Genomic DNA, 22654 nt, shown 5'->3' with positions numbered 1-22654 from the left:
AAATATATTATGGTGCCACATAATAGTTACCAGTCAGATTGCTAATATATTTTCTTCTATTTTATGTGTTTTTCCATCTTTTTATCATAGCTGCATAAATATTGAATTTTAGACCTTGAATAGCCTACTCATATAACTGCTTTGTGGCTGCCACCAATTTTTTTTCTCTCTTGTTTTAGTTTACTGTGCTCACAGTCTAATGCTAATGACTCTGAGAGCCCCAGCATGGTCACTACTCGCAATTATTGATAGACATGTGACTAATAATGGAGTTCAGGTGATTTTCAAAAGTATTATGTGCATTACATATCCCTCCATGTTTGTACCAAGGCAATCAAGGATTGTGTCCAGGGAGTTAGGGTCTTGTCTAATGGTTCTTTCTTTATTGCTGTCCAAGATATTAGCCTGATCTCCTTTGGTGTTTAAAATAGTGACCAGCAGTGTGTGACAGCATCATTATCTTTTTTATCTCTAGAACTCAGAAGAGGTTTTCTTTAAATTTTGGAAATATTCTGTTATGTAAATAGTCAAGATATGTTGCCTTTATTCTTTCAAATATCATTTTGATTCTTTTAGCATTCACACTTATTTTTTCCCCTAAGCAAATAATAGGTATAACACAAATACATTATAAGGTAACTGAACTCATGATCAGAGTGAGATTCACAAGAATCAGCAGGTCAATGCCTGCTGTAAACCATCAGGTGAAGAGCTAGGAAGAATGCAAATATTTTATTAAATCTTGATCCCATTATTTCTTTGCAAACAGTTGTTCACTCTCCTTTTGGTAATTTAAGTGGAATTAGCATTCTGGTTAGTCCCTCTGCAAAAACAAATAGAAGCCAACTGAGAATACTGGAGTTCATTTCAGCTCCCCTGCCACAATCATTCCTCGATTTATATTTTTGACAAATAGTTCTCATTTCCCAAGGTCTCTGAAGGCAGCAGCTTGTGGCATATATTTCTGGCCCTCTTGCATATTTGGAAAAGAATCCAAACTCATCTCTGTAGTTCTGTATCTAATGCTGAATTTCTTTTGCTTTCCAATCTCCACTCAGTTCTTTATCAAACAAACTCATGTGGCTCTAGGGGGCTTCCCAGGTGGCGCTAGTGGTAAAGAACCTGCCAGCCAATTCAGGAGGCTTAAGAGACACAGGTTAGATCCCCATTGAAATGATTTAGAACAGCACAGCACATCTGGCTCTAACAAAACTTACTTTCCTTTAAACACTACTCTATGAAAGTATTTCAGAAATATTGGGAAGCCTGAGGCTGGTTATTTTATATTTATTGTTGTTGACCCTCTAAATCATGTCCAACTCTTTATGACCCTATGTACTGCAGCCCACCAGGCTCCTCTGTCCATGGAATTCTCTAGGCAAGTATAGTGGAATGGGTTTCCATTACCTTCTCTAGGGGATCTTCCTGACCCAGGGATCAAACCTGCGTTTTTTGAGTCTCCTGTGTTGGCAGGTGGATTCTTTAGCACTGAGCTACCTGGGAAAACAACCTCATGTATATTACTGGCAAAACAACAGCAACAATAACAACAAAATACCTGCCTAATATCTGAGTTCTCAATCCAAATTAATGTATGACTCTTTAGAATAAACTATCTGCTTTAGTAGGGCTTCCCTGGTGGTTCAGATGATAAGAATCAGGCTGCAATTCAGGAGACCTGGGTTCGATCCTTGAGTAAGGAAGGCTCTCTGGCAACTCACTCCAGTATTTTTGCCTTGAAAATTCCATGGACAGAAGAGCCTGAAGGGCTACAGTCCATGGGGTCACAAAGAGTCAGACATGACTGAGTGACTAACACACACAGACACACACACACACACACGCACGCACATGCACACACACACACACACACACACACATCTGCTTTAGTATGTTTGTTGATACCCCATTTAGCTCTTTGCATTCTTAAACTACTCCCCTTCCATGAAAACTTTGCTTATAGTTCTATCTGAAGGATCTTTTATTCTTCTGCTATACTCACTAGGAAATATTAGATACCTTTGCTATGATTTAAGAAATTCTTATACAACACCTTTGCCATTTTTTATTAAAAATCTTGCTGACTCCCTGAGATAGTATCTCAGGGAGTGTTCTCTATATAAATTAACAGGGGAAGAGAAGACTTGAGCCTGGTTTACTCTAGTGGTTTACTTTACTTTGAAAGAGAAATGGCCAGAAATGGCCAAATTTGCAATAATATGTTGATTTATGGGCTTGGCAGTATCAGGGACTTATACTGAAGATAATTGGAGAACTAGTAACAAAGAAATCTGGGGAACAGCTGTGTGTGATGACTGAACAGGAAAAACAAAAACACATGAAGCTGTGTTTCCATACAAATTGTGAAATTATTTGTTCTAGCTCTGTGAAGAATACTGTTGGTAGTTTGATAGGGATTGCATTGAATCTATAAATTGCTTTGGGTAGTATACTCATTTTCACTATATTGATTCTTCCAATCCATGAACATGGTATATTTCTCCATCTATTAGTGTCCTCTTTGATTTCTTTCACCAGTGTTTTATAGTTTTCTATATATAGGTCTTTAGTTTCTTTAGGTAGATATATTCCTAAGTATTTTATTCTTTCCGTTGCAATGGTAAATGGAATTGTTTCCTTAATTTCTCTTTCTGTTTTCTCATTATTAGTGTATAGGAATGCAAGGGATTTCTGTGTGTTGATTTTATATCCTGCAACTTTACTATAGTCATTGATTAGTTCTAGTAATTTTCTGGTGGAGTCTTCAGGGTTTTCTATGTAGAGGATCATGTCATCTGCAAATAGTGAGAATTTTACTTCTTCTTTTCCAATTTGGATTCCTTTTATTTCTTTCTCTGCTCTGATTGCTGTGGCCAAAACTTCCAAAACTATGTTGAATAGTAATGGTGAAAGTGGGCACCCTTGTCTTGTTCCTGACTTTAGAGGAAATGCTTTCAATTTTTCACCATTGAGGATAATGTTTGCTGTGGGTTTGTCATATATAGCTTTTATTATGTTGAGGTATGTTCCTTCTATTCCTGCTTTCTGGAGAGTTTTTATCATAAATGGGTGTTGAATTTTGTCAAAGGCTTTCTCTGCATCTATTGAGATAATCATATGGTTTTTATTTTTCAATTTGTTAATGTGGTGTATTACATTGATTGATGTGAAGATAAGCATGTCCTCTGTGAATGCTCACCAAACCACAAGGAACTCAGGAGAGAAGAATTTTAATAATAAAGAGGCTAAGTCAGCCCCATTTTTTGGGTATCAGTCAGCTTCTTTCCCCAGTCATCTCTGTGGTTTCCCAATTGGCTTGTAACACAAAGGGGCCATGGTGGCAGGAATGAAAGTCATGCAGGGACCCAGCCATGTGGACTTCCACTCACCAAGGCCAACTGATGAATATTTAATTTGTCAGCAGTAAAGACCAATACTGAGCTCCACCTGAAGGCAGGTTGGGTACGTTTGACTGCTTCCATGATGGAAGGAGCAGCATTTTGTACTACTGATATAGATTTGTCTGCCCTGTTGGCAGGAGATCTAAATTACCCCCATGTATATACTGGTTTCTAGTAAGACAGCTCTCCCACTTCAAAAGTGTCATGGAAATTTTGGCTCTTTGTGTATCAGTATATGTAACAGAACCAGTTTATTAATGACTGTGAGGAAGTTGGACTATCGATAAAGCCAAGATTTCTTTAATCTGTTCAGGATTTTATGCATATCTCTGAAATCCATCCATTAGAAGAAAATTCCACTTATGCAATATGTCAGTAGTGTTAAGTGGCAACTTTCAAGGGAGAAATGATGAAAATAAAAATTAGCTCAAAAACTGAAGTTGTGGTCAATTAATATGTCATAATGAATATTTTATTTATTTTATATGTTAATGGAAATTAAGGAGAAATATCTAACTTAATTAGTCCTTTCTGGTGCCTACATACAGAATTATATCAGGAGAAGTTGTATGAAGAGTGAATAAAACAAAGCAACTATCTTTTATGGATTTTCATTAAAAATATAATTATAAAATTATTTTTACTGTGTATGAATACATGGGATTGCTTAAATCCTCATCAATTTAATTAAATTTTACCTTTATTGTATTTATTAAAAAGTGATTTAAGGTAACATATATTTGCAAGGGGAAATACATACATAATCTGACATGTTCATCAGACTCTAGGACTTTTACTCTTATAAATTCCTCACAAAAAATGTTTGAGGTTAAAATTCTCAGTACCATTTAAAATAATAATCCTGAATTATACAAAATTTAAAGTGTCAAGTTTTATACAAGCATGTTAGTGACAGATCTATGATTCTAACTCACTCACTCTATCACTATTGCACTTCCCATTTTAGCATCTGTGTGACTAGAATTATTACTATATTTGAAATAACTGCCTTTTAAGTATTTATATCTACAAATAGCAGTAGGACATTATTTTTACATTAGTAGCAAAATATTTTTGTATGCTACTGGCTCCTCAATAATATGTTTTTCTCTATAATTCTAATTTTTCTGATGAAATAATAAACTATCATTCAGAGATTTCAGATCCACTTTTTAATGTACATGTAAGCAGTATTTCCATTTAACCATATATTGGCATATATTCATTTACACCTTTGACAATACAATCTAATTAAATTCATCATCACATACTTACATATGTGGGCTGGAGGAAGCACAAGCTGAAATCAAGATTGCCAGGAGAAATATCAATAACCTCAGATATTCAGATGACACCACCCTTATGGCAGAAAGTGAAGAAGAACTTAAAGAGCCTCTTGATGAAAGTGAAAGAGGAGAGTCAAAAAGTTGGCTTCAAACTCAACATTCAGAAAACGAAGATCATGACAAATAGTTGGGGAAAGAGTGGAAACAGTGGCTGACTTTATTTTTCTGGGCTCCAAAATCATTGCAGATAGTGATTGCAGCCATGAAATTAAAAGACGCTTACTCCCTGGGAGGAAAGTTATGATCAACCTAGACAGCATATTAAAAAGCAGAGACATTGCTTTGCCAACAAAGGTCCATCTAGTCAGGGCTATGGTTTCTCCAGTGGTCATGTATGGATGTGAGAGTTGGACTGTGAAGAAAGTTGAGTGCAAAAGAATTGATGCTTTTGAACTGTGGTGTTGGAGAAGACTCTTGAGAGTCTCTTGGGCTACAAGAAGATCCAACCAGTTCATCGTAAAGGAGATTAGTCCTGGGTGTTCATTGGAGGGACTGATGTTGAAGCTGAAACTCCAATACTTTGGCCACCTGATGTGAAGAGCTGACTCATTTGAAAAGACCCTGATGCTGGGAAAGGTTGAGGGCAGGAGGAGAAGGGGACGACAGAGGAGGAGATGGTTGGATGGCATCACTGATTCAATGGACATGGGCTTGGGTGAACTCCGGGAGTTGGTGATAGACCAACTTTCATATTGTTGAAAAGTTCAGTTCAGTTGCTCAGTTGTGTCCGACTGTTTTCAACCCCATAGACTGTAGCACGCCAGGCTTCCATGTCCATCACTAAATACCAGAGCTTCCTCAAGCTCATGCCCATTAAGTCAGTGATGCCATCCAACCATCTTATCCTCTGTCTTCTCCATCTCCTCCCACCTCCAATCTTTCCCAGAATCAAGGTCTTTCCCAGTAAGTAGTTCTTCACATCAGGTGGCCAAAATGTTGGAGTTTCAGGTTCAGAATCAGTCCTTCCAATAAATATTCAGGACTGATTTCCTTTAGGATGGACTGGGATCTCTTTGCAGTCCAAGGGACTCTTAAGAGTCTTCTCCAACACCACAATTCAAAAGCATCAGTTCTTCAGCAGTCAGCTTTATTTATAGTCCAACTCTCACATCCATACACAACTACATAGCTTTGACTAGATGGACTTTTGTTGGCAAAGTAATGTCTCTGCTTTTTATTTTATTTTTTTCTGCTTTTTAATATGCTGTCTAGGTTGGTCATAGTTTTCTTCCAAAGAGCAAGTGCCTTTTAATTTCATGGCTGCAGTCACCATCTGCATTGATTTTGGAGCCCCCAAAAATAAACTCTGTCACTGTTTCCTTATTTCCCTATTTATTTGCCATGAAGTGATGGGACTGGATGCCATGATCTTAGTTTTCTAAATGTTGAGCTTTAAACCAACTTTTTGACTCTCCTCTTTCACTTTCATCAAGAGGCTCTTCAGTTCTTCTTCACTTTCTGCCATAAGGGTGGTGCCATCTGCATATTTGAGGTTGTTGATATTTCCCCAGGCAATGTTGATTCCAGCTTGCACTTCACCCAGCCCTGCATTTCTCATGATGTACTCTGTATATGAGTTAACTAAGCAGGGCGACAATGTACAACCTTGACATGCTCCTTTCCCAATTTGGAACGAGTCCATTTTTCCATGTCCAGTTCTAACTGCTTCTTGACCTGCATACAGATTTCTTAGGAGGCAAGTCAGGTGGTCTGCTTTTCCCATCTCTTGAATTTTCCACAGTTTATTGTGATCCACACAGTCAAAGGCTTTGGCACAGTCAATAAAGCAGAAATAGATGCTTTTCTGGAACTCTCTTGCTTTTTCCATGATCCAGCAGATGTTGGCAATTTGATCTGTTTCCTTTACCTTTTGTAAATACAACTTGAACATCTGAAAGTTCACAGTTCACATACTGTTGAAGCCTGGATTCTAGAATTTTGAGCATTACTTTGCTAGAATTTGAGATGAATGCAATAGTGCAGTAGTTTGAGCATTCTTTGGCATTACCTTTCCTTGGGATTGGAATGAAAACTGACCTTTTCCAGTCCTGTGGCCACTGCTGAGTTTTCCAAATTTGCTGGCATATTAAGTGCAGCACTTTCACAGCATCATCTTTCAGAATTTGAAATAGCTCAACTGGAATTCCATCACCTCCACTAGCTTTGTTCATAGTGATGCTTTCTAAGGCCCACTTGACTTCACATTCCAGGATGCCTGGCTCTCGTTGAGTGATCACACCATTTTGAGTATCTGAGTATCTGGAGATCTTTTTGAAAAGTTACCTTGCCACTATTAAAAAAAAAAAAAATATATATATATATATATATTTGGAGAGGGCAATGGCAATCCACTCTGGTACTCTTGCCTAATCCCAGGGACGGCGTAGCCTGGTAGGCTGCAGTCCATGGGGTCACTAAGAGTCGGACACGACTGAGCAACTTCACTTTCACTTTTCACTTTCATGTATTGGAGAAGGAAATGGCAACCCACTCCAGTATTCTTGCCTGGAGAATCCCAGGGACACTGGAGCCTGGTGGGCTGCCATCTATGGGGTCGCGCAGAGTCGGACACAACTGAAGTAATTTTATATATATATACATGCTATGCTAAGTCACTTCAGTCGTGTCCGACTCTTAGCGACCCCATGGATTGCAGCCTAACAGGCTCCTCCGTCCATGGGATTTTCCAAGCAAGAGTACTGGAGTAGGGTGCCATTGCCTTCTCTGATATATATATATATATATATATATATATATATATATATATTCATATAGATATAAATACAGATATAGATAGATATGTATTTAATGAGGCCAAGAAGAGTCAAGAGGCCAAGAGGCCAGGAAGAGTTACTTCCTTTGTTAAAGGAAGTAACAAAATGTGCACACTGCCCAGACACATGTTATAAATAAAAATGGTCAATGCATGATAAATGTAAAAGTAAGATTTTTAACAGCTTTACTCCAAAGATTGCCAATTTAAATGTCTAATATTCCAGACAATATCTGAACTTTCTGAACTCTGGTGCCAATGATAAAATGGTGTGTTCTATGTCAGTTCTAGATAGTATACTGCAATTTTATAGGCATTTGTTTTCAGTTGTGCTTCTTAATTTGGGGGTATTTTATTCACTTTACTTTTAGGTGAAAAGATATCCTATTTTTTCCTTAAGGTTGAGTTTTAAATTCTTGCATTGGATGGGAACTCTAGAAAGAGTCATTGGGCTGAAACTTGACTTTAGTTCACAAAATTTATCATTTACGCCACATCCTCAACGTTGCTCTCAGTATCTGTTCATGTGACCAGAGCAAAAACATTTTTCATGATTATAATCAGAACTGTAGCTTGTATTCAAGGAAGAAAACACGTTTGTTGTGAAAAGGTAAGGTGTCATTTTCTTGAGGTTGATTATAACTTCCCAGATTTGTTTGAAACATCTTGCCATGGAGTCTAGGACATTTCCCCAATAAGAGTAAAGTCATTTTGTTTTCATTTTCTCAAAAGAGTTGTATTCTGATTCAATAGGTAAATATATGTTTATAATTCATCTTATTCATCAAAAAGTACATTCTTTCTTTCAATTTAGTGTGAGTTATTATTGCTTGAGAAAAAGTTATGTTAGCCGATCTGCAAAACGTTTCAAAGATTCAAGGCACAAACTGACACTGTTATTTTCCTTTTATAATCCTTTAAGCATTCTGCTTTAGTTTATGTATCATTTTAGTCATCTGGCATGAAAATCGATCCTAAAACATTTCAACACCTTAAAGAGAATTTTCATTTCCTATTTCCTTATCATCTATTGTAGAGGTTAATGTTTATCAGACTTTCCATTTCATCATAACCAAGGGGTGATAAGATTTTTTAAAATTATGTTTTATGAAAATGAACTACCCACAAGATAATTTAAATGCAATTTGTTGTGCAGGAAATATTTTCTTTAAAAACCTTAATTGATCTCAGTGTTCAGACATTAATTTAAAAGCACAGTGCTATGTAATTAAGGCTGACTATACCTGTTTGTATTGTCTCTGAGATATGATTATTTCTCAGTAGTATAATAATCTCTAATGAAAATCAAGTCATAAATTCATGGCAACATAATGAATTTTCAGTTGGAAATAAAACTTATAAAAAAGCGGTGATAGGAATACTTAGTCACTTCGGAAGAGGGAAAAAGAGCAAGACATAAACTAAGAGCTTCCTTGAAGAGTAACATGGTAATTACACACATATTTGAAAAACACTTATTTGCTCCTTGCACTTAGTTAGTATTTACCTTAATTATTTGATTCAGTGCAGCTGTCAAGAAAATATACTGAGGATTTGGGGAGGAAATTATTTATATTTCATTAGTTATATCAGTGGTCTTCCCTGGTGGCTCAGCTGGTAAAGAATCAACCTACCAATGTAGGAGAAGCAAGAGATGCAGGTTTGATCCCTGGGTCGGAAAGATCTCCTGGAAAAGGAAATGGCAACACACTTCAGTATTCTTGCCTGGAAAATTCTATGGACAGAAAAGCCTGGCAGGCTACAGTCCAAGGGTCACAAAGAGTCGGACATGATTGAGGGTGCATGCACACACACACACAATTATATCAGTAGGTGTACTACTAAGATTATTTTAGGTTTAACATTTTGTGTGGGAGCATAACTTGGAGCATAAGTAAAGAGGAATCACTTTATTACTCTATTTTGAAAAACATTTGAGTCAAAGTGATTGGCACTGAATTGGGAATGTTGAAATTTTATAAATGCATTAATAAATACATATGAAGTCAAATACGTACATTTGTTTTCCAAAAATCCTTAACATGTTTTTAAATAAAATATAATATCTGTTATAAGGCATTACAAGGCATACTACATTAACTACAAAAAGATTGGTAAATAAAATTGTATTTGGAATGGAGAATTAGGACTTTTTGAAAAAGTAGTAAATTTAACATTGTATCAAAGAAGAAGTATATCACCCTAATTTTCTTTTTGTTTGAAATCTATTATGTCTACCGGGGGAAAAAAAAGTCAGATATTTCCTCTTAATACTTAGAAAAATTTGTTTCAAGCCAGGACTGGAGAAGAGATGTGTTGAGATTAACCACCAGTCAGCAGAACAAGATGCAACAAGAACTCAAGTAGTTTTCACCCACCATACAATTCAGGATATAGACATACAGATGAGAAGAGATATTTTGAAATGAAAATGAATAGTACATAAATTCTGTTTCAGCAATAGTTGGGCCAATAAGTGATAACACTTGAAACAGTATTCAAATCTGCAAGCAGAGTACCTCTAGAAACTACTGATATTGGAAGAGATAGTCTAATCAAGGAAGATAATAGTAGATCAAAGTGATTTCATTTTTTGGAGAATCAGAGAACTAGGCATACAAACAATACCTGAATTTACATACAGAAGAGGTAGTTATCCAAACATTTAAATAAGATTATAATATAAAGTCCAGGTCAGTAAGTAAAAGACATAGATGATTTATTGCCTAAGCAGGACTAACAGAAACATTGACTTGAAAGGTTAGTGTGAGACTGATCCAATCATTCCCCATTCCCTCCTCCCCAATGCTCTGTAGGATCCTGCTTGATTTCTAAGTTTTGAAACAAAGGTAAGATTTCTTAGTGCTAGGTACACAGTAAGCTTCAATAATAATATTTTCTTTTGGGGAGATTATCCAAACTGCATTGCAAAACTGAATATGAGTAGAGAAAAAGAAAAGGACCATGTCTAGATATAACATAAATATTTAGCTACAGATTGCGACTATTTTTTTTTGAGTTTATTTCCTGTAAATAAAGGAGGAGAAGGGAGTAATAGATGATGAGATGGTTGGATGGCATGCATCACCGACTCAATGGACATGAGTTTTAGCAAACTGTGGGAGATAGTGAAGGACAGGGAAGCCTGGCGTGCTTCAGTCCATGGGGTCACAAAGAGTCAGACACGACTTAGCGATTAAGCAACAACAACCAAAAATGAAGCCCTACGACAGGTTAGTGTTCTTATAAGAAGAGGAAGAACCAGAGCTTTTTCTTTTTCCTCCATATGAGGACACAATGAAAAGATGGCCACCTATGAGCTGGGAATGGAATCACCTGACGTATTAGTCTTGGACATCCCAGCCTTCAGACCTTTAAGAAAATACTTTCCTATCATGTAAGGCACCTGGTCTATGGTATTTCATTATGTGAACATAAACCGACTAACAAATTTCTATACATCCTTGTTTTGGAGTTTATTATATTCTATATTTTTTGTTAACTTCCCATGAGTTCTTAAATTCCATTTTCATAAATAATGCTTTGAAGTCATCTGCAAATAATAGGTACTTGTCACACTGCTTGCCTTGAAGTTATCACTCACTAAAATATAGTAACATATAGTTGATATATGGCCACTTAGTAAAATATAGTTAAATCAATAAGTTAAATGAATACAAGCCAATTAGAACAAAAATGGTATGGAGAGGGAGGAGGGAGGAGGGTTCAGGATGGGGAACATGTGTATACCTGTGGCGGATTCATGTTGATATATGGCAAAACCAATACAATATTGTAAAGTTAAAAAATAAAATAAAATAATAAAAAAAGAAAGTAAAAAAAAAAGATAATGATATTTCCTGATATGCCAGAGGTTTTTTAATTACAAATTTTGCTTTGTTAACTACCAAGTAATAGATTAAAAACTAATTATTATTTGGGACCTAAAAAAGTGAAGTATAATCAATAGCTAAGTAGAAAGAAATTGAATTTTTATATGTTTCATCAACACACGGGAAAATTTATTTGGCTGTCAAAATATCACCTCTGACCATCCATAAAATCATTTTATTACGATGGACCCTAGTATCTGTTCATATTTTGGTAAATTATTGCTGTTGGAGAAAAATAAATCACATGGTTTCCAGGCATAAGGGCAAAATTCTCTTGGGTCATTTAGTAATATCTTCTTTCTAAAATAATCAGCAGATAGATGAGATGTGAAACTAAGTGTCAAAGGGCAAACCTACATGTTCTGACTTGTAAAAACAAAGAAAGAGAAAAATGAGCTTACTTTCATTTCTTCATACAGCACAGATGGAATTTTAGATGCATTACATTTTATTTAAATGTTAAGTGCCATCTAATACTGTATGAGTAACTGCATAATTAATAAATGAATTTCCTTAGTGAACTATATAGCATATTATTGGTACAAGTTAAAGTCATGTAAAGTATATAGATATACTTGTGTTTCTAACCACAAAAAGCAAAAATGGATTATTTCACAAAAAGCAAAAAATCATTTCTTTCTCACATTGATAGATTGTCAGAAAAGGACAATTCACTTAGAAGTTTTAATAGTCTAAACAATTTTTGAGAGTAGGACAAAAATGTGCCAATTTATATTTTGCCATATTCATGTCATTTGAACTTACCAACTCTAAAAACTGGCCTTGTGTTCTGCATTTTACAAGTGAAGTTTGTAACTGAGGTTAAGATGGTTTCAATAAACTGTTCAACATCAAACTACCAGTAAGTGTGTCAAAGCCAGAACTGAAAATAGACGTGGCCTGTTTAATATTGGAGACATATCACAATCTAAGCTCAGAAAATCATACACAAATTTTATTTCCTCCTCAGCTATCTAACATCAGTGGTAAGATTGTCACATGGTATGTAGTGGAAAGGAGAAGTTAAGAGGTGGACAACCTTATATGTGTAGTCCATATATACTAAAAAAAAATAAGAAGTACCAAATTGGATGGTGTTAGTTGTCAGTTCAGTTCAGTTCAGCTGCTCAGTTGTGTCCAACTTTTTGTGACCCCATGGACTGCAGCACACCAGGCCTCCCTGTCCATCACCAACTCCCGGAGTTTACTCAAACTCACGTCCATTGAATTGGTGATGCCATCCAACCACCTCATCCTCTATAGTCCCCTTCTCTCACCTTCAATCTTTCCCAGCATCAAGGTCTTTTCAAATGAGTCAGCTCTTTGCATCAGGTGGCCAAAGTATTGGAGTTTCAGCTTCAACATCAGTCCTTCCAATGAACATTCAGGACTGATTTCCTTTAGGAAGGACTGGTTGGATTTCCTTGCAGTCCAAGGGACTCTCAAGAGCCTTCTCCAACACTACAGTTCAAAAGAATCAGTTTTTCAGCTCTCAGTTTTTTTTGTAGTCCAACTCTCACATCCATACATTACTACTGAAAAAACCATAACCTTGACTAGATGGACCTTTGTTGGCAAAGTAATGTCTCTGCTTTTTAATTTACTGTCTAGGATGGTCATTACTTTTCTTCCAAGAAGTTAACGTCTTTTAATTTAATGGCTTCAGTCACCATCTGCAATGATTTTGGAGCCCCCCAAAATAAAGTCTGCCACTCTTTCCACTGTTTATCCATCTATTTGCCATGAAGTGATGGGACAGGATGCAATGATCTTTGTTTTCTGGATGTTGAGCTTTAAGCCAACTTTTTCACTGTCCTAGTTTTTAGTTAATTGTAGTAGTAGTTAGCTGTAAATTTCATGTTAAAAATTAGGATATAGAAAAATACATGTGTAAAATTCCTACAACTATTTTTATTAGTGTAAGTAATAAATTTCTCCAAACCTTCAGTTACACTTACTCTGCACCAAACAGTTTTTCAATTTGACCAGCTGGACTATATGCAAGATCAATATTCTGGTAGGATTTTCCAAACAAAATTTAGTTCCTTTTTTAACATTAAAAAAAATAGTATTAATATTGAAGAATTAAAATCAAAGTATTAAAGGAATTGTACTGGAATATTGATTATGCAATTCTAATCCATTCTTGGCTGCTGCCCTCCAGCAAAGCCCTTATCTGTCTCCAATGTAATAATTAAAAAAAAAAAAGTGAACATATTCCCTCAATGGTCTGGACATTCATCTTCTTAACACTATAAGATCATGGAGAAGTTTCAAAGATTTGGATTGATTTCTTTAGCTAATATTTGGACTGGTTTTAGAGATATTAAATGCTGTAAAAATGTTTTCTCATGTTGTATGGTTCTAACTCAAAGTACTTAAGTTGGTGGGTAGAAGGGAAGGAAAGAGTCTTTATGTTCTTGTAATTGACTATTATTACATTACCAGAGCTTAAAAAGACAACAGAGGCCAACCTGCAAAATTTGCCAGATGCTCAACTGGCTGATGTCCAGGTACCTTTCAGTGGCTACCAGAAAGAGTTAACACTCTTTTCTTTCTGTTTTTCGTGTTAGTCACTTAGTCGTATCCAAATCTTTGTGACCCCATGGACTGTAGCCTGCCAGCCCCCTCTGTCTATGGGATTTTCCAGGTAAGAATACAGGGGCGGATTGCCATTGCCATCTCCATGGATCTTCCTGACCCAGGGATCAAACATGGATCTCCTGTGTTGCAGGCAAATTGTTTACCATCTGGGAAAGTCTTTCTGTTTTAGGATTACCTAAAACACATTTTCCCACTGTCTCCAGTTTCTTATATCCATGAAATGCTTTCATCTTCTCCTCTAAATTCCAGTTGTCACACATTGACTGCAGCATGCCAGGCCTCCCTGTTCATCACCAATTCACAGAGTTTACTCAAACTCATGTCCATCGAGTCGGTGATACCATCTAACCATCTCATCCTCTGTTGTCCCCTTCTCCTCCCTCCTTCAATCTTTCCCAGCATCCGGATCTTTTCAAATGAGTTAGCTCTTCACATCAGGTGGCCAAAATATTAGAGTTTCAGCTTCAGCATCAGTCCTTCCAATATTTAGGACAGATTTCCTTTAGGATGGACTTGTTGGATCTCCTTGCAGTCCAAGGGACTCTCACGGGTCTTCTCCAACATCACAGTTCAAAAGTATCAGTTCTTCGGCGCTCAGCTTTCTTTAAAGTCCAACTCTCACATCCATACATGACTACCAGAAAAACCATAGCTTTGACTAGATGGACATTTGTTGGCAAAGTTATGTCTCTGCTTTTTAATATGCTGTCTAGGTTGGTCATAACTTTTCTTCCAAAGAGCAAGCATCTTTTAATTTCATGGCTGCAGTCACCACCTGCAGTGATTTTGGAGTCCAAAAATAAAGTCTGTCACTGTTTCCATTGCTTCCCCAACTATTTTCCGTGAAGTGATGGGACCAGATACCATGATCTTAGTTTTCCAAATGTTGAGTTTTAAGCCAACTTTTTTCACTCTCCTCTTTCACTTTATCAAGAGGCCTTTTAGTTCTTTGCTTTCTGCCATAGGGTGGTGTCATCTGCATATCTGAGGTTATTGATATTTCCCCAGGCAATCTTGATTCCACCTTGTGCTTCATCCAGCCCGAGTTTCTCATGATGTACTCTGCATATAAGTTAAATAAGCATGGTGACGATATACAGGCTTGACGTACTCCTTTCCCAGTTTGGAACCAGTCCATTGTTCCATGTCCAGTTCTAACTGTTGCTTCCTGACCTGCATACATATTTCTCAGGAGGTCTGAAATTCCCATCTTTTAAGATCTGGTGGTCTGGTATTCCCATCTCTTTCATAAGTTTCCACAGTTTGTGGTGATCCACACAGTCAAAGGCTTTGGCACAGTCAATAAAGCAGAAGTAGATGTTTTTCTGGAACTCTCTTGCTTTTTTGATGATCCAATGGATGTTGACAATTTGATCTCTGGTTCCTCTGGCTTTTTTAAATCCAGCTTTAGCATCTGGAATTTCACGGGTCATGTACTATTGAAGTCTGGCTTGGAAAATTTTGAGCATGACTTTGCTAGTGTTTGAGATGAGTACAGTTGTGTGGTAGTTTGAGCATTCTTTGGCATTGCCTTTCTTTGGGATTGGAATGAAAACTGACCATTTTCAGTCCTGTGTCCACTGCTGAATTTTCCAAATTTGCTGGCATATTGTGGGCAGCACTTTCACAGCATCATCTTTTAGAATTTGAATAGCTCACCTGGAATTCCATCACCTCCACTAGCTTTGCTCCTAGTGATGCTTCCTAAGGCCTACTTGACTTTGCATTCCAGGATGTCTGGCTCTAGGTGAGTGATCACACACTGTGATTATCTGGGTCATGAAAATCTCTTTTCTATAGTTCTTCTGTGCATTGTTGCCACCCCTTCTAGATATCTTCTGCTTCTGTTAGGTCCATAACATTTCTTTCCTTTATGGCCCATCTTTGCATGAAATGTTCCCTTGGTATCTCTAATTTTCTAGAAGAGATCTCTAGTCTTTCCCATTCTATTATTTTCCTCTATTTCTTTGCATTTATCACTGAGGAAGGCTTTCTTATCTCTCATTACTGTTTGGAACTCTGCATTCCAATGGGTATATCTTTACTTTTCTCCTTTGTCTTTCATTTCTCTTTTTTTCTCAGCTATTTGTAAGGCCTCCTCAGACAGCCATTTTGCATTTTTGAGTTTCTTTTTCTCAGGGATGGTCTTGGTCCCTGCCTCCTGTACAATGTCTCAAGCCTCCATCCATAGTTCGTCAGGCACTCCGTCTATCAGATCTAATCCCTAATCTAATTCAAGGGATTCTAATCCCTTGAATCTCTTTATCACTTCCACTGTATAATTGTAAGGGATTTGATTTAGGTCATATCTGATGATCTCAGTGGTTTTCACTACTTTTTCAATTTAAGTCTGAATTTAGCAATAAGGAGTTTTTCTTAAAGAAGGCATGGCTCATCTTATTTCTTTACTTCATCATAAAATGGAGATATAGTTTTCACTGTCACAATTTAAAATTAACAATATTTAAGGGTATGACCTGTGACATATTATTACAATTTGAATAACACTGATGAATCAATCTAAAATTTAATGGGATAGGCATAAATAGATAATATTAATGTCAAAAGCCAGAGCAATATATTCTGAGGAATTATAATGATAATATTCATTGGCACACTGTGATTTTCTTTGGGTGTGAAGAAATAAGAATTCCAATAATTGCAACTTTTAAAAGTAGGTTGTAATTTCCACATCAAATATTTCAATATTTGAAATTTTCCTTTCAGAGTTCAAATTATGCAAAACATATCTATAGGATAAATAGTTTATTATCTAATTTTAGAATGTGACCATAGCATTCTTCATTGAACATGATAGTAGCATTTTAACACATTTCTTGTAATTATGCTAGGCTAACCGAATGAAGAAAAGACCAATTTAACCTGTATAATTTCAGACTGTTTTACTAATGCAGTAGTACATAGAAAACTATAGACAAATATGAATAAAATCTGCATTAGGGACTTCCCTGGGGGTCCAGTAGTTGAGAATCTGTCTACCGATGCAGGGGGCACAGATGTGTTCAGTACCTGGCCCAGGCAGATCCCACATACATCAGAGCAACTAAGCCCATGCCCCACAACTACTGAAGCCCATGAATCCCAGAGCCTGTGCTCCACAGTAAAAGAAGCCATCATAATGAGAGGCCTGCACCCCAAATCTAAGAGTAGCCCCCACTCGCCACAACTGAGAAGGCCTCCACGTAGAGACAAAGACTCAGCATAGCCAAAAATAGGTAAAACTTTAAAATTGCAACAAAGGAGTAATATGACTTTAACCCACATGTGCATTGCCATATACTTTGAATGGACTTTATTTTTAGACTAATTTAGATTGATAGAAAAATCAACTTGGAGGATTTCCCTGGTGGTCCAGTGGTTAAGACTCTGTGCTCCCAATACAGGGGGCCCAGGTTCAATCCCTGTTTAAGGGACTAGATCCCACATGCAGCAACTGCAGATCCTGCCTGCCATCCTGCCACAGGATGAAGATCGATGGTCCTGTCTGCCGCAACTAAGACCGAATGCATCCACAATAAATAATTAAATGAAAAATATTAGAAAAGGAAAAGAGACATGAAGATAGTTTGGAACAGAAAGCTAGCATATATTCCATACCCAGTTTACACTATTTTTAACATTTCACAATGGTATGTTACAACTTTTACAAATATTGAAGAAATATCGATTTGTTATCACTAAAGTCTATATTCTATTCAGATCTCCTAAATTTTCATATAATGTCCTTTTTCTGTTGCACCATCCCATTGCACTTCACATTTCATTGTCAAGAGTCCTCTTGGCTATGACAGTTTCTCAGACCAAGAGGAGACACTTCCAGACTTGATTGAAGAGACTCTGCATCAGCTCGATACAATGGGCTTTGAGGCGAATATAATAATCTGTTGAGATGCTTGTTCTGGAATTAAATGTGCTCTGTGGGTAAGATAAAATAAACAACCAGCTGTTAAACTGGAAACTGGCTGTTTGAGCGGAAACTGATAGCTACTCTTGAAGTCTTTTCTCCCCATCTTCCTCTGTGGTGTAATATTCAGTTTGGCACATGTCTTTCTAAAATAAGATCTCTATTCTCTATCTTCTTTTGTAGCTGTGTGAATACACGGGGCTATATTCTGATGAATCAAAAAAGTGTGGGGGTATTGAGAGGCGATTTCTAGAACCCTTGCTTAAAGAGTGGTTTGGGAATGACCTTCGTTTCCTTTTCTTAATTCCTTGTCTTTCTTCTGCTTCCTCCTGGAGTAAAGTCAAAGTCCTGGACCATGAAGGTCACATTGTAGAAGGTGGAGTGGTCAATGCAACTTGATCCTGGGTCTCTGAGAACTTAACGTCACAGAGCCTGCATGACTGCTCTTATTTGCATTCCTATGAGCTTTTATTTTAGATGTAAATGAAACTGTCATTTTGCTTTTATTTATTGGATTATAATTGCTTCTTAATATTGTTTTAGTTTCTGTTGTACAACAAAGTGAATCAGCTATATGTGATAGATACATCTCTTCCCTCTTGAGCCTCTTCCCACCCCATCCCAATCCTCTTGGCCATCACAAAGCACTGAGCTGAACTCCCTGTGTTATACAGCGGGTTTCCACTAGCTATCTGTTTTACACGTGGTAGTGTAAATATGTCAGCGACACTCTCTCAGTTCATCCGACTCTCTCCTCCCCAATCCCATGTTCACAAGTCTGTTCTCTATGTCTGTGTCTCTATTCCTGCCTTGCAAATAAGTTCATCTGTGCCTTTTTCTTAAACTTCACTTATTCTGGGATGTTTTTTATTTTATTTTCATCTACAGGGTAGTCCAACCAAAACCAATACAATTAATAAAGTCAGGTGTTTGTTACACAGATTAGAATGTGGGACATCATTGGCTTCTTTTTCTGTTAATTCTTCTTGTATCAATAACATGCCTGTGCATGTTTTCCGATTAAACATGCAAGCTGATTTGTTCCTTGGGTCAATGGGAGGGTATCTTCTGAAATATTACCTCATGAGTAATGGTGGGAAACTGTCAGATTTTGCTTTTCAAGTGCAGAGACAAATGTGATCATGCTTGGAATGGTATGAGTAATAAAACCTTTCCTCCCTGAAACAGGAGTCTTGTGTTATTTACTAGAATTCATGAAACTATGATATATTAAACACGTTAGCTCACACCAAAAAAATGTCAGACACTTCATAGTTCTGGATATAATAAACATTATCAAGGAGTTATCTAATGCAGGGGAGGCCTCTGCATAGTTTCCAGACAAAGGCTTCTCCTCTAGCAAGGAAGAGAGCAGTCCACAGTCACTGTGGAGAGAAGTCCAGAGGTTTCAGGGGAATCTGTGAATTGAAGTTTCTCTAGCACATTCACCGGCATCTCCTTATCTCATGTGGCTGGAACTCTCTCCTTCCCTACCAGGGACCAACTCTCCTACAGGGACTTGCACTGGCTGTGGATTCAACCATGGTAGCAATTTAGTTACTCTATCATTTTTCCTCAACCAGATTTTCCATCACACTTGGCTCTGGTTGCTGGAGGAGAGGGTATCTCTCAGTGATTATATAAAGCCCATCTGACTGTCACACCTTATTTTGAATTGCTTTTTGGTTGAACTGACCTTGCAAGTTACTTCTTTAAAAGGGTGTTAATTATTTGATATTCTTCAGTTGCTCAGCTGTGTCTGACTCTTTGTGACCCTGTGGACTGCAGCACACCAGGCTTCCATGTCCTTCACCATCTCCCGGAGCTTGCTCAAACTCACGTGCATTGAGTCGGTGATACCTTCCAGCCATCTAATCCTCTGTTGCCCCCTTCTCCTCCTGCCCTCAACCTTTCCCAGCATCAGTCTTTTCCAATGAGTTGGCTCTTTACATCAGGTGGCCAAAATATTGTTAAGAAAAATCAACTGACTTAACTGCCTTTATAATTCACTGTCCCTGATAATTTTCAAATGTTTCTTATTGTTGGACAATTCTAAAACTATTATACTGGCCAGTGTATTTCCTTTTACCTGAATACCATTGTAATTCAACTCAGATAAGAGTCTTATTAAGCATGATGCTGCCCAAGAAAGGAGGTAGATATTTTTGTCTACCACATTGTGTTAATCACTGATTAAACCCTTGACACTTTCAGATTTCTCTGCAAGGAGCCAGATTCAAGTAGCCAGAGCAGACCTCAGTCAACAATATGTAAATGTTGGTGTTTAGAAGTCTAACTAATGGGCAGGAAAAACAACAACAACAACAACAAAATAAGTACCAGGAGCATTGGTAAGACACTGGCAGTGTTACTTCTAATAAGGGCCTTCACATTAACACTGCAGAAGCATTTGTTTTTCCGAATTATAGCTGAAGAAGCATACATGTGAAGAGACATTTCTGAAAGTGGAAAATAGTGACAAATTGATTCACTTATTTTATTTACTAGCATTCACTCAAAAACTGCTCAGACTAGAAGCTTTCTTTAAAACTGAGTGAAAAAGAAAAATAAATGTTTTTAATCGTATAGTCTACTATTTATTGATAATGGAAATGAAAAGCCATAAAAGATAAAAATATAGTATAAACCATTTTAGGAATTATCTCATATCTGAGACTCATTAAATAAATTATAAAAATGCCAAGTGGTTTGACAGCATTGAATTATGAATGTTAATTACTTGAAAATATCTCATTATTGGGACATTAAGAAAAGTAATAATAGTAAAATAATTTGAAAGTTCAGGTCACATGATTATCAAAGAGGGAAAGTCAACCCATCCTGTGACTTAGTCAGATAACTAAGACTGAAAGTTACTGCTTTAGTGGAAACTGAGTGGTATTCACTCACTGTTAAGACAAGAACTTTGTAATAAACTGAATCAGTGAAAGTAGCAAACATAAAACTGGATGGAATTCAGATGATTTGATGGATTTTTATCAATTTTGGACTGAGCAATGCTGGGAAATTAACATTTTTAGGACAGAAATATCTCACTAACTCCACAATGTGATGTGAAATGCACATAATATAACATTTTAGATATAAAGGTGTAATGATACAGAAAATATGATCATATAAAAGTAAAAAATGTCACATTATAAAACACAAGAGATCTTTATTTAACTGTCATTACACTTAAATTGTGTTATTACAAAGGGAAGAGGCATAGAACATAAAATTGTTCTGAAATTTCATTAGTTTAATTAATTCAGCACATTCATTTTAAAGCAGATGCTTGAGACTTGAATTTATCAAATATTTCAAATACTAGATTTATAAAAGAAAGCCTATATATGGACAATACTTTCTCTGATATTTCTAATATGGATGACCAAGTTCACAAACTATACTTACTCTATTTCCTTGTTAATTTTTTTTTTCCTTAAGATTTGGCATTTTATTACTTCTGAAAAGAAGACTAGATCTTGCACTTGGTATACTCTAGACAAGGCCACATATTTTTTTGCTCATGGGTAACTTTATTCATGGAAATAAGTTCACTCAATGTTACTTCAGAGAAGGCAATGGCACCCCACTCCAGTACTCTTGCCTGGAAAATCCCATGGATGGAGGAGCCTGGTAGGCTGCAATCCATGGGGTTGCTGAGGGTCGGACAAGACTGAGCAACTTCACTTTCACTTTTCACTTTCATGCATTGGAGAAGGAAATGGCAACCTACTCCAGTGTTCTTGCCTGGAGAATCCCAGGGACAAAGGAGCCTGGTGGGCTGCCTTCTATGGGGTCGCACAGAGTCAGACACGACTGAAGTGACTTGGCAGCGCAGTGGTGTTACTTACATTGATTGCGCTCTCATAATTTTTTGTTTTTGTTGAAGAAAACATATATATGGAAAAACTACATAAAACACATGTAGTTTAACAAAATTTTATAATGCAAGTACCCATTAAACCACTTAGCAATAAATAAAACACTGCTTCCATCTCCTAGTCATGTACTTTTCAAAGTCAAAATCAATAGCTCCATTATAGAACTAACTAAAGGAACTACTTTATTGACTTTCTATAGTCAATTGAACAAGTGTTTTATTTATTTATTTTTTACTTTACAATAATGTATTGTTTTTGCCATACATCAACATGAATCCGCCACGGGTGTACACGTGTTCCCAATCCTGACCCTCTTCCCACCTCCCTCAACATACCATCCCTCTGGGTCATCCCAGTGCACCAGCCCCAAGCTTCCTGTATCCTGCATCGAATCTGGGCTGGCGATTCATTTCTTATATGATATTATACACTATAGTCAATATAGTATATACATATATGCTATATGTATATATATATATATACACATACGTGTATTAAGTGAATGCGGGCTAAGTCACTTCAGTGGTGGCTGACTTTGTGATCCTGTGGACCATAGCCCACCAGACTTCTCTGTCCATGGGGATTCTCCAGGTGTGAATAATGGAGTTGCCATGCTCTCCTTCAGGGGATGTTCCCAAACCAGCTATGGAACCCATGTCTCTGGGGTTTCCTGCATTGGCTGGCAAGTTTCTTACCATTGGCACCACCTGGGAAGCCCATGTGCAAACATATATATACATACACGTATATATAGTATAGGTTTGTGTATATGTATTTGCATATATTGGAATTGCGGGCAGGAGGAGAAGGGGACGACAGAGG

Source organism: Bos indicus, chromosome 12 (genome assembly GCF_029378745.1).
Source record: "Bos indicus isolate NIAB-ARS_2022 breed Sahiwal x Tharparkar chromosome 12, NIAB-ARS_B.indTharparkar_mat_pri_1.0, whole genome shotgun sequence".
Classification (NCBI taxonomy): domain Eukaryota; kingdom Metazoa; phylum Chordata; class Mammalia; order Artiodactyla; family Bovidae; genus Bos; species Bos indicus.
The sequence above is the reverse complement of the archived record's forward strand: the minus strand, read 5'-3'. Positions refer to the sequence as shown.